At 40.1% G+C, this 13,813-nt stretch overlaps 1 protein-coding gene across 5 annotated transcripts in view; it reads right to left on the bottom strand.

The window, feature by feature from the left end:
• The window catches only part of LOC125761356 (toll-like receptor 6), a 161,170-nt gene that overhangs the window by 143,601 nt on the left and 3,756 nt on the right, over positions 1-13,813 (bottom strand). The gene's annotated exons all lie outside the window — the stretch shown is intronic.

Raw genomic sequence — 13,813 nt, forward strand, 5'->3', positions numbered from 1 at the left:
CATTTCATTAAACCCTTTCCGATACCTCCTTTCTCTGCCAAAGCCAAATGTAACAAACTTCATCTCTAAAGCCTCATAAGCATCTGTTTTATATCCAACACATCGTTGGTGTTTATCGCCCATACCAGTACCACAAATGTCATCATTATCCACACCATTTGTAATTTTCGATCCTAGAACCCCCGAAGGCAATCAACATCGAATGCATCGAAAGCTGGCCCGCTTTACGAGGAAGCGAAAATTGATTGACACTCGTCCAAAATTGCAAAACGATTAAATAATCGTTTTCGGTGTATACGTTCCATTAGCTGCCTTAGATCGGTCGATCGACCATCCTATCCGCTTCGTATCCGTATTTTATCGTGATACGAAAGCCAGTTTCCTGTGCGAGCAATTGCAAAACCTTTCCATCCGCGGCATCCATGCCCGGCGCCACACCTTAACCACGGAGTGTGGGTAAATTTTTCGGGAAAATCGTACCGAAGCAGCCAAATCGAACGCTTACACACCGTGAGGGAGTATGGACGAATGGATGAAATTGGCAAATTCCACTTTTCCGGCCACTTGAGCTTCGATTTCCGCCGTAATGACGACATTGAACTTTCACTTACAAGCAACCAAAAAATGGAACGCTTTAGCCTATCGGGATGGGCACGTGGGCACTGGTGAGCTTTCGCTTACCAAAATGCCTTCCACTTCACTGTATCCTTTCACGGTGATGGCTTTGTCGTACGTACGTACGTGAAGCAGCGCCTAAACTCTTATCTTTATCTTTCGTCTTTTCGGTCCATTTTTGGAGGTTTTTTTTTTATTTCGGCTAACCGTCCTCGATACTTTCTGGTGCTTGTTCCAACGACAACGGCGACGGTTATGGTTATGGATGCGTACAACCAGTTGATAACCAGCGAATACACTAGCTCACGTTCCTTCTCTGTTCGAGTGGGAAAATCCTTACACAACACGAAAAGCTAAGCTCGAAATAAACGTCCTAATCGTTGGACGGCAATAGAGAGACAGAGAGAGAGAGAGAAAGAGTAAAGAAAACGGAAAACAAACCAAATCGTTTCAACAGGGAAAGTTTGTCGAGTGTCTGTGACATAACGATGGAGAACAAAGCACTCCAAATAGATTTTGGGGTTTGGGGAGGAGACTGTGGTGTGTTGCATGATCGGGAATTCATTACGTAGATTTTCCTGGCATCGTATTTTCCTGATACGTCCCCAGTCCACGACCATTCCCATTAACCGATAATGGGCCATTGTCCGGTTCGGTCAATGTGCTTTCGTGCTTCAGACGATTGAATCTCGACCGTTTTTGTGTCGCTCTCTGGTTTGAAGCAGCGTTTTAGGTAAGAAAAAAAAACCACACGCAATAACGAACCCATTAACTTATCTCACTTTATGGAAAAGGATTTCCCGACTGAAACCCCAGACGCAGGTGCGTAACTCAAATCAAACGCAACGATAAAGATGTTCACCGTCCTGCAGCCGAAGCAACCAAGCAGCAAAATCACGTTTTTATTCAATTTAAAAGAATATCATGTAAGGATTTAAATACCAAGCTTACCGAGACGCTGCACAAGCGCCAATCTAACTAATCTGATAAAGCTCCCATACGTTGGTTAAGTTAAAAAAATCTCATCAACTTTTCGAATGATTTTAAAAATCCTCCAATCCAATTCATTTGTAAATGGGAAAATGTTCTTTAAATCTCTTACCTTACCTCACACGACCTTTATCTTTCACCATACGTGCTACAATAATTGATTCCAAATTTCAATTTCCCACACATAAAAGTAATTCCATTATGTTGGCAAAACGAACAAAACCTTCAGCAAGGAAAGTGGAAAAGAAAAAAAAAACGAATCAATAAACGTGGTGGCAGCTATATTTGATAGGATAAGGAAAGGAAGAAAAACGCAACCGGATCTTTAAACGACAGTCGACCGAAAAATCTGTTGATCATCATTGTAAGGGGTTTTAATCGGCTTTGCAACTGGCTGCCTGGTGTTAGCTTAGCGAACAGCATTAAGATTTCCGGCCGGGGTTGTTTTTTTACATTCGTTTCGCTTTCCGGAAAATTAAAAAAAATCACCATTCCTCAAACCTTATTTTGGGTGGGATTCAAATTTTGGGGTGCCCACCAAAGTGAGCATTAGCCCGAGCGAGATTAGAGGAAGCAAGGACCTGTCCTGTCTTTTCCATTTCCTCCTTTGCTTTAACGGGGTTGGAGGAAGCAAAAAAAAGCTCCCGAGAAAGCTTTTCAGCGCTCACATCTGGTGACAGCGGACGGTGGAGCGGGATGATGGATCATTCATGATTAATGCGTGCAAGGTTTTGCCGTATCCACCGGGGGCCGAACGCCGACAATAGCCAACCAGGAATGAAAATGGCCAATTTGACAAAGCAGGGACAAAGTGGGACAAAATAGTCATTCGACGTATTAAAAATCTCCGTCGGTAAAACCTCTACCGGGAACGAAACGGTAACCATCATTGCCGCCCCCCTGGGAAAAAATGGGAATGACAATGAGGTGTTGCGGTAATTTCCATTTTTGCTACCAATTGTGAACGTCCAGGACGAAAAACCGGAGCGTTTTTTGGGTCGGGTAGAGCCACACAAAAAAGTGGAAATAAAATTGAAACATTTTTCCCATGTAAAATTTAATTAGCTTTTCCTCGTAAGAGCTATTTTTATGAGCTTTTTTTTCCTTCCCCATTTCGAACGTTGAGAGTTGTGGTGGAAGGATTTATGATGTGTCTATATGTTGTTTTTTATTTTTCACTTCCTTTCGATCATCATCCGGAAATGGAATTTATAGAGCAAAAAAAGAAGAAGAAAAAAACGAATCATTCTGCGTTGTGAATGTAAATGTCGGAGGAAAAGCTTTCAACATGCATATGCACCTATAAACTCTTGGAAATATATGGATGGCATGGAGTGGTGTGATATATATTCCCATATCATGCTTTTTTGGTCCCATGTCCGTCCAACGGTCATTATTGTGCTTATTACGATATTGATGGACAGGTAAAAATGATGTTTACACTCTAGGATGCAAACGTGTTCTTGTATCATCTTTACGACTTTTATTATTTTTAATACTGTTCAATTTTATATCTTTTAAAAATTTAAAAACAGATAAAGTTTTTATAGGGTTGTTTCAATAATTGTACAACACATTTTTGATTTAGGAAAAGGTTTGATTTAGAAAAGTGTTTACACGGTGGTTAAAATGAAGTACATTGGATCGCCGATTATCCGTGATAATCGAAACTAAACTAAAGCCGGATAAGTGGATAACACGAATAATATCTAGACACATTTTATTTTATTCATTATTATTAGTACATAATGCGTAATAGTTGATTGTTATTAAGAGCTTTTAAGCTCAAGAACATTCTCAATTGAGACCCTTAATATTAGCAATGATCACTTTTACAGTTAATACGTCAAATTGGATTTTTTTTTCAAGTTGAAATGGAATATTTATTGATGTATGTGGACTCTTTTCATCTATCTCGGGATTTTACAAAATCCTTATAAAAAAGCTTATAAATAATATTAGGGCTAATAATAATATTAAAGCTTTGTACCAACATATTTTTCTTTGTCTTGATAGAATCCAGAAGTGTCTTAAATTTTTGGTTTAGAGTTTAAAATGCCTGCATATGAGCAAGAGTGACAGTTGTAGTTATAAATAAAAAGTGTTATAAGACACTTTCTCAGTCAAAAATTGCTGAACATTTGATAGCTGTTGAACACATCTGCATCGGTACTCAGCCTAATAATAACTTAAACCAGTTACAAACGCCGCAACAAGAAATGTTTTCCATTTAAAGCATTTTTTTTTTATCCCTTCTCATTTATCGAATTACTTTATTTGATCATCTTTTATATTTACTACCTCCACATCACCATTAAAATACATTCGAGTAAAATCGTTAGTGTTAGCCAAGCTGCTAAGTAGACACTCCTCCTTTACAAGGAAGGTTTTCTAATCCAAACAAATAAATCCCTACTATGTCATCCACCATCATCACACATTACCCCATTTGGCTCAACAATAATCGATGCGATCAATCAATAATCTATAATCCCCAGCAATCAGGACACTTCGATAAATAGTAGGATGAAATAACAAACATACACAAAAAAACCTAAGCCAACGTTGGTCCAGCTAGTAGCAAAAGAGTCCAATGTGATAAGCGTGCTGCGAAGTAAATTGCTACACGTTTATCATCGCATATATTTTCCCCACCAAAAGCAGGCCACCTCTAGATTATCTTTTTTTTTGCATGCTCAACAAAACAGCCCGAAGCGTGTCTGCATAAATACCAAAATGGCAAGGAAACGAAAAAGGGGAGAGAAAAAAATAAAACAAGATTTGGACAACTCTGAAGCATTGCCTGCGGCACTTGGCACATTTCTGGACGATTTTCCTCTGAAACTCTGCGGACTTTGTACCGCTGGTCGAGGTTGGTTCAAATGAAACGAAAAGTTTGCTGCGTAAATTACACGAATGTGTAGTTTAATTGCGACCATTCACACGCCACGCCACAACCAAAAGTTCATCCAAATTGAAGATACCTGTTGTTAGAGTGTTTATAGTTTTTTTTACCGCCTCCAGGTTCGTTATCCCAGGAAAGTTGTTAGGCGTTTTTGTAGCGTTTTTTTGCCAGACGAAAATGATTTATACCGTTGTAATCACCTGCGCTTTAGGCCTACGCTTCAGCCGAACGAGATCCCTCAGGGTAAATCCTTGCCACCTGTGACGGACACTAACTAAGGTACTAGAGGATGGTTCGGGTTATACCGAAACATTGCAGCACTTACGTACATGGCCAACACCGTAGCCAGAACACAAACAATACACCAAACCATGCCAAACTTCCAGCTCCCAAAAATCCTTCAACAACGCGTGCAGCAGGCGCGCAAAACATTGAAGGAATATATCATTTGGCAAATAAATAAATTAGAAAACTTTTCCACTTAGATCTACCGTTTTCAGCGATGGAAGAATGGTAGTAGTAAAACCACCAACAAACGTTGAAACGGATGATTGCGCGGCTTTACATGCGAACTGACAAGCCTTCTGGGTGGAATCTTTCCACATGGATTTTCCGGCCGAGTTGGTTCGTGAACAAGTCCGGTTGGAGAATTGTGTTTATGCTTCGTTAGTTTATTTCTACTACAAATTTATCTTCGATAGTACTACCCCTCACGCCGGTACAAGTCTCGGGGGTGCTGTATGTTGTGGCCAACGTTGAAGTGATCTTTCAAAGCGAGCTTTTCCTTTTCCAACTAACGCATCTGGGAAAGTTTTACCTGTTGGAAAAGCTGACAGTCTTAAGGCGTTAAGTTTACTGTCCGGGAATAAATGGTGTGTTGTTATTTTTTGAAACCAAATCTAACGTAACGAACACGTGGCAGTAGGATAAATACACTAAACGAAGTTTGCAATACATTTGCTTCCGTTTTGTACCAGCAAACTGCGGAGCGGAAAAGCTTCAGGACGAAATTGAATAACAGTTCGCCACGGAAAGATATCAAGGCTGAAAAATAAACTCACTGCTGGTAAAATTTCCTTTTCAAATCTGTATGTGTAGATTCCAGGCTGAAAGTAGGCAGGAAAAATAGAAAAATAAAAATATTGATCTTGCGGAACGTTTTCATAACCTTGAAAATGTTTATTTCCGCACACAGTAAGGGCGACAGTTCGTCCCAGAACTTTCCATACGGCAGCTGAAAGCTTCCCAAATAAATGTTTTTTTTTTCAGTAAAAATAAGCTCCCAAAGCACATGATCATTTGATGTTTTTAAAACTTTCTGGTTTTTTTCCATAAACCATAAACATCTCGTTCGTTCACGCTTCAGTGTTTCTGTGGAGGTGGAAATAATTGGGTTGGAAAAAAAACACTCTGTTCGTAAAAAGTTTGAACACGTTAAAGTCGGTGGCTTTTCCGGTAAAACCAAAAAAAAAAAAAAATAAACTCAGACCGAAATAAAAAGTACTCCTAAGCGATCCTTCTAACACAACCAGACAGTGATAATTAATGTTCTATTTTGGTTTCAATTAGGAAACAAATATACCAAGTCCCATGATTGGGGAAGCAGGAAACCCCAACTGGGACCTATTTTCCATCCTTCGAAAGCTTGATCAAAAAAAAAAAAGAAAACGATTCCGGTCAGCAATGGTACCCTTGTCAACGGAGAGACAACACAGTTTGGAACGTTTTTAGTGCAACTCGTGGTAGGGAATTGTTTGGAACGTATTAGTAACAAAAACAAAAAAGGCAGGAAACATCATAAAACGCTGTAAAATGGGTGAGGACAGTTTTGAGATGAGCGTTCTAAGCGTTACAAATTGAAACATGGTTTTGCAACGAAAGGATGCAAAAGGATTAGTACTTCCGAAAAGTGCGGTCAAAAAATCAAGCATCGTAAAATTGATAAAATATGTTAAAAGAATATTATTGGGGGTGATGAGAATTTTACGATGAAGAAATATTATTATTTTATTAGTGTCATTTGTTTGAATTTGAAACGAAACAAATTTGAAAGCTTGAAAAAAGAATTATAATCGATCGTTCTAAACTATCTTATAAATTAATTAAAAATGGAGTTTAAATCCTGAATGAAATCCTGATCATAAGTGCATAATTTTTACTATTTTTTATTCACTTTTTACTAATTGCTTTACATGTTTAGACAAAAAAAAATACTCATTTTAAAGTTTTCAAATTGCAATGTTATAAGCAAATACAGATTATGAGCTGATATTGAAAACTAGACTCCATTCCTAAACTGAAAATTAAAGCCGAATTAACACGGGTTTATCCAACATTAATAATTATCTGTAAACAAGTACGCTTATCCATTACGTTTCCAACTTACAACCACAAGTTGCCCAAAAAGCTTTTAATCCAAGTTCGGTCAAGTGAATTTCTTGCTTTCCACCGTTAGTTTTACTCGTCTGTTTTCATTTCCTTTCATGTCAGTCGCTTCCTACACTTCGTATAAAACTCCAATTTCCGCCGGGTGCCATTGAAAGGGCTACAGGATATAAACCTTTTCCACATTACAACCGACACACTTTTCCTACCTCAATTGCTACTTTTACCATCTCATTGCAAAAGCCTTTTGCGCCGAGTACTCATCAGAACAAAATTTTCTAAATGGAAGGAAACTACCGTATCTACCGGCGAAGTGTGTGGCCCGGTGGCCAACCATTGCAGGATTTCGGTACGACAGCAGTGCGTTAATGAGTGCACAGACAAGTGTCAAGTGTTGGAGGTGTTGGGGGATGGCAAAAAAAGAAAAAGTTTTTCCACCAGTTTAGCGTGAAAAGGAGCATACGCGCGCCCAACGAAGCAACACCGAGTGGCACTTGAGACTTTCCGACCGGCACGAACGTTCTTTGGTGCTGAACGTACCTTTCAACCAAACGGCAGAATGGTACCCATTGACGTAGAATGTGTACATCGATCGAGTGCGGCACGGCGACATAATGCAATCAAGAGGCTAAATCTATTATTCAATATTTTATTAGCAGTAAAAAACGGAAGCGCTGCGCTACATGACGCATGGATAATATTCCCTTTCTTTCTTTCCTTTCGAGTGAATGCGAAAAAAAGAACTACTTCACCATTCCTGGTTCCAGACTTTAATGGTGCTACAGCATTACAGCAAAAGTCAGCGAAAAATGCGAAAGGAACAATCATCTCCGAAATGCCGAGAAATATCCATAACTCTTGCGTTAAAGTGCACTAACGTGCTGCGACATGGCATACGAAACCATTCCGTTGTTTGCCTGCAAACAATCCTTACATCCGAGCGAGCAACATCTCATCACGCGATGTAGTAACGTGTGGGAGGCATTGTTTCCAACCCAAAAACAGCTTCCTCTACCGCTTGGACACGATCTTGCCTTGAGAGCATTATTAACCGTACAAGAACAAAAGCAAGCTCCCAAACATGCGCGACTATTACTGAGTGTGAAAAAGCTTTTCCCTTTGCTAGATTGTATGCGAGAACTGTACAGGACGAGGTGCTAATGACAGCAGTTTTGGCCCACGCATGTCGCTTGCTTGCTCATCATCGATCGCGTATGTACCGCGGACAATTTTGCGCCTGTTTTTGCGGTACACGTCATCCATAGAAATGTGCAGTTTATGATGCTAAGCTGCTTGTGATGATACAAAACTACATGACAACACTTTCTCGGCATCTTTTAATGCTTTAGCTTTGCCGGCTTCTGGGTTTTGCTTGTCGCGCCCAATCGCGAACGTTGATTTTTCTTCTGTTACACCCAACCACCCAACCTTCCAGATAAAAGTGTGTCACAATGTCGTTTGTAGTCGGCCTGCTTCGCTAACCGGAACTCCCCCGGGGGAAAGCAGTCCCCACAAGAGTAGGCACATAATAGCGCGAACATCGTCGGTCTCCCTTTTTTTTTGGGGAATGCCTTCCCCAGGATAATCAACCCGTGTAACGAGTCGCACTGAACCGAAACCCGTTAAAGGAAGCTGCTTTTCCGGCGCGGTAGGAAGCATCACTCGTTACACTCACTCTCATTTTTCTTCAGCAAGAGTCGTTAAAGCGAAGTGTTGCAACACTGGGTTTGATAAAAAAACAACCCGCCTATCGCTATAAGGCTGAGTACCGAGAGGTGGATGAGTATTATGAAGCAAAACTCTTGGTTTCGGTGCATGGCACGCGTCTCTAGAGGAAAAGCCGTTCCTGCTGAGTGCATCCTGAGCGTAATTACTGACGCCCAGGAAGCACACGATTCTTCCGAGGTGGCAATACACAATGTATGCTACTTTGAAGGAACAAGTGTAATGTTGTTTGTGGAAGGAAAGAAGGAGCTTGTTTGAAAGTATATTTAATATATGAATAATAGAGAAAAGTTTCCATTTTCAACGATGCATTTTTTTCTACTAATTTGGCTAGTCTACTCTTTTTTTAATTTTGTTTATTTACTTTTTTATTTATTTACTTCTTTATTTACATATATATGTGAATTGGATTTATTTGTTTATTGTTTTAAAATTATTTATTTATTTATTTATATTTTTCTGTTTTATTAAGTTCTTATTTTATTCGTTTTATTCGACTTCTTAATTTTGCAGTATTTGTAAGTTGATTTCTTGTCAGTTTATATATTTCTTATTCTTATTTATAGATTTGTGCTTTTCTATTTTTTCCTGATCAATTGTGTTTTATTCCGATTGCTGTTTTATTTTTATTTACTCGCTCATTTGTTTCATTATCTTTGTAAACATCGTGCTAACATTTTTGATTAGCATACTAAAACTTTTGATATATTTTATTCGGACTCATTATTTTTTCAGTCTTTATTTTTTTGCAGTTTTATAATGTTGATCTTTGATATCGGTTCTACTTTAAACATAAAGTATTTATGTTTCTAGTTTATTTGCCAAAAAGTTAATAAAAAATTGTTGCTCATTCATATGACATTTTTTTGATAGGAACGAAACCAATATAATATAATTTTCTACCATTTATGTTTCACTTAACTTTGTGTATCTGAATAAAAAATTTATATATTTTTTTAACTACCCTTAAGTGATAATGATAATGCAGTGTTGGGAAATTCGTTTCTAAACACTGTCCAGGTGCTTCGAAAAAAAAACTTCCTCGACAAGCCCTACCAAGCAAAAAGCTTCCCATTGTCGCATCGCATTGGTGCTTGGCGCGGTTTGTTTGCTTCGCACATAAAACTGAAACGTAAATCTTGTCGCGTACCATAAATTTGCCAGCGTAAATGTTTCCCTCCACGGTGAAGCCGTACTTTTTTTTTGCTAGCTAATCTTGCCAAGAATTCAACAAAACGCTGTCATCCAACCGTGTTCTAGCGTTGCTTTATCTGCTTGCCTTTTTTCTTTGTTTAACTATGTCAGAGGTCACAATAAAACGGGACCCTGTGAGCTGTGTATTTTGTGCGGCTGGTAAAGAAACGATGAGGATGTATTTTTCTAGCATGAAATTGGGCCCCACAGCAGTGAAAAAGCTGAACAGCAGCGGTGGGCAATAATTCTAGCAATCCCTCAGTCATCAAATGAAGCCATCGTAAGACGCTTTTTCCTGTGTGCTAGCTTTACCGGCTGAGAAAAATCCGAATTAAATCTTCACCAGCAGCAAAAGCAGTCCGAACTGTGGTAAGGCGCACGTTAGATGTCGCAAAGAAGTGCTTAAGCAAGTCAACCACCAGGCTGCTCCACCTGTGCGCTAGAACGCTTGACGTGGCGCGGGCGCTTTCGAGAGCATCACCATCATCAAACAAGCGGGCCCACATTTCGTACCATAAACAGCACCAAAATACACAACAAAAACGTTAAAGCCAGCTCGTAAAGCACGATAAGATTTAAGACGTCACGGAACCTGTTAGCTTTCCAAAAAACCTGGCGGGGCTTCTTTATCAAGAGATATTCTCCCGTTCGCTGCACAACGATACAGCTTCTTATAGCTCTTAGTTCCGGTTTTGGATTCGTTGCATCTGCACTGCCCGAAATCCCATTTTCGGGCAGAAAACGTTTGAAGCGAAAAAGATAAATTTACTTCCGACAGCAAACAAACAGCTAATGAGACGGGACAGGTGAGCTCGATTCCGTCGAGATGGCCCAAAAGTTTTGATGCACTTTAGTCAAACTTCTTTCATCGCGCGTGTTTTCCTTCCGATAACCGTGTTCGGAAGAAAAACTTCGGACTAAATAAGAAAAAGAAACCAATACCATGTAGAGAAAAGTATTCCACTTGCTTATGCGGAAGCTTTCAACCGATCAGGAAAACTTTACAATATGACAGATGTGTCTACTCGCACCGAACACACGTTTCCATGGAAACGTTTTGTCGGAGCTTTCCACTTGAGTCGTTCAGTTTGAGTCGATGCTATCTGACAAATTTCCTTGTCGGTGCGTTTGTGAGCCTTTTTGTGAGGAGGAGGGTAAGTTGGGGAAAGAGCAGAGTGTGGGTGTAAAAAAAGAAGCTGATGTAAATCAGGTACTCATTGCTACCAAGGCCACACCCGATTCGTTGCTGCTGCTTGCAGCCCAAGCCGACCTGCGATCGTCTAACAGGACCTTGGGTCATAAATATACGAGCTGTTACACGTATTACATCACGGTAGAAGCGGCACAGAAGTGAATTTGATGTGAAACATGACCCTCGTGTGGTGACGTACGGCGATATGATATAGTGCAAGTTCCCTCTAACAAAAAAAAATGCCCAAAGTTTTGCATCCATCGGCACAGAGTCGCGCTCCATGCGTTGTCTTCGAGTCGAACAGTTGACTTTTCCGTTACAAAGAATGACGGTAGAAATAAAACAAAAAAGGGCAAGACTGAAAAGTCTTGCAAGGGAGATTTAAAAGGGTTGTTCTCTTGGTTTTGCTCTACTTTTTTTTCGGTGTCCCTTTTTTTGGGGCCATGGCGTCGTCGGAAGTTACATTCCGGGTGGTTGGTTTTTCGGTTTCCTTGCCACCCGTTAGGTCGATTTTTTTTTCTTTCTTCTGTTTTGTGTTTCGTCCCAGTTTGCTGTAAGCTGTACCGATGTTTATTACAGCACACATCGCCCAAGCTTTATGGCTTTTCTTGCGCGGTTCGACTGCAGTCTGCTGAGCGCAAGGATAATGAACGGTGATGTCGTGAACATGGCAAGATGCAACGTAGAAAGAAGCAAAATCGAAAGGCTGTAAGTGAGGCAAACGAAAGATAAAGCCAACCTAGTGAACCGACCGCAGCGTAGGATTTTTTTTTTGCTATTTCTTTGCTTCACCGGTAGAAGCTCACTTTTCACGTTTTATCATCACTTAACGGTTCGGTGCGGAAAATTTCCCAGACATCGAGCGCCGTACCGTGCGGTGCCGATTTATATACCTCTCGTTAAAGCTTACATTGATAAGCCGGGCTTTGGCAGGCTCGGTTCGTACGGTTAGGTGCTCAAGCTTCCTAGGAAATGGAAAGTTTGTGGAGTTGCTGGAACGTCGGAACGTACTTGCAGGTGCGAGACACCGTTTTGATAGACATGTCCTCACGAAAACGTAACGATGTGTTTTTTTTTCTGCGTCTCCACAAAACGAAAGAAGAAAATCATAATTTCACCTCCCCTTCGCAACTTCCATCATGCTGAGCAGCTCAGGTAAGTGGCGAGACGGTGCAAAAGTTTTTACCGTAAAACTTTCCCAAAAAGCTTTCGACGAGTTTCTCCGAGCTCCTGTGGGAGGACTTCATCAAAAACGGATCACAAAGCGCGACCCGAAATGGTGAGAGCGCGAGAAAAAGGACATCCCGGCAAAATGGAGCCAAAATCTTGCCGCTAATGAAATGAAAAACGTTCATTAAGAAACATTTTTCCGTGTGCCTTGCAGGTGAATAAAGCGAAACGCCCACAAGCAGAGGACTTTCGTTCGTTGGTTTGTGTTTCGGAACGTTGTAGCAAAAGTCGCCAAATGTCTAGCGCCGTAATGAAGATTATTAGGAGTGCTTCATTGGGGATTGGAAGATTAAAAAAAAATAACAGCTTAAAAATGCAATTATTATTCAAATACAAAATAGAGCAAAAAAAAGAATCCCTAACTAAATCTTACCTCAAAATATCTTCGAGACGGAGTGATATTTTTTTTGTTTAATTATGAAGAGATTAAAATTTGATCAAAAACCATTGTTCGGTCAAATTTCCGGTTCACTATTCAGCACACCGAAATCGAAAGCTTTCAAGCGCGTGTAGCGCCATTTTTCAACCCCTCTCGATCTATCGATCCCGTAATTGGTTGTAATTCAATAATCTAACGTTTTCCATTTACTAATGCAATCAAATTTCCATGGAATATAATCGGTTCATAATTGAAACCCAATCCACGTACCGACGGCCCACGTGATCTATCCTTTAAAGTGTACGAACCCACCTACTGAATTGTCCAATCACGTTCTCCCACCACCCTCTGCCGACACCCCTAAAAACACGCGAACGATTTGGTATCTAACCGGTTAATTAATTAAGCGCGATGAGATAATTTCGTGGAAAACGAGGCCTCCCTCGGAGGACACTTGAAGTGGTGCACCATCTTGTACGACGATGGATTCCGGTCATCTGTCAACGGGCATTTCCGTTCGAATAAACGATGCCGTAAGAGAGCCGTGAGTTGTTGTATTTCGGTTTTTTTTGCTTTCTTGCTCATCCTGCTTTGGTGGAAAGATGCAAACAATAAAAGCAAAGCCCTGCGCCGATACCTACCGCTTTCAGTTAGCTAATGATTAATTATGTTTCATTAAATTCCTTTCGGAGTTCCCCTTTTTTTGGGGGGGAAAGACTTGAATCCTTACCTCTTCGGTGGAAATTGTAAAGCGAGTAGAAACCATTAAACAGAGGAAGCTTTCGGCATAATCAGCAAAAGGTAAGGAAATTTATTAGAAGCTTACTTAATAGATCCGGAAAAGGCTGATGCGAAAGCTTCGTTTTCGTTTCGTGTGGAATTTCTCGTTCGTAAATTTTACCAATTTTAATGTGTTAGGAGTTAGGAAAAGAAACTTTTTTTTGTTCTTCTTCAATAGCATCGCGTTTGATGCTCTTTTCGCCAACTTTGAGTGATTCTTCTTGACGGTGATCTTTAATGCACGAAAGACACAAGATGGTTCCGTATTTAATGAACCAAACATAAATAATGGTAAAATGGTTGGGACCACTAGTACCCACAATATTTAGCGTTAGGCAAGAGTTAATTAAATTCGTCCCCAAATTTCACTTCCCTTTTTGTGCTTCCTGCTTTGTATCATCCTCTACGCTTCATGGCC

This window comes from Anopheles funestus, chromosome 2RL (genome assembly GCF_943734845.2).
Source record: "Anopheles funestus chromosome 2RL, idAnoFuneDA-416_04, whole genome shotgun sequence".
In the NCBI taxonomy this organism is placed as follows: domain Eukaryota; kingdom Metazoa; phylum Arthropoda; class Insecta; order Diptera; family Culicidae; genus Anopheles; species Anopheles funestus.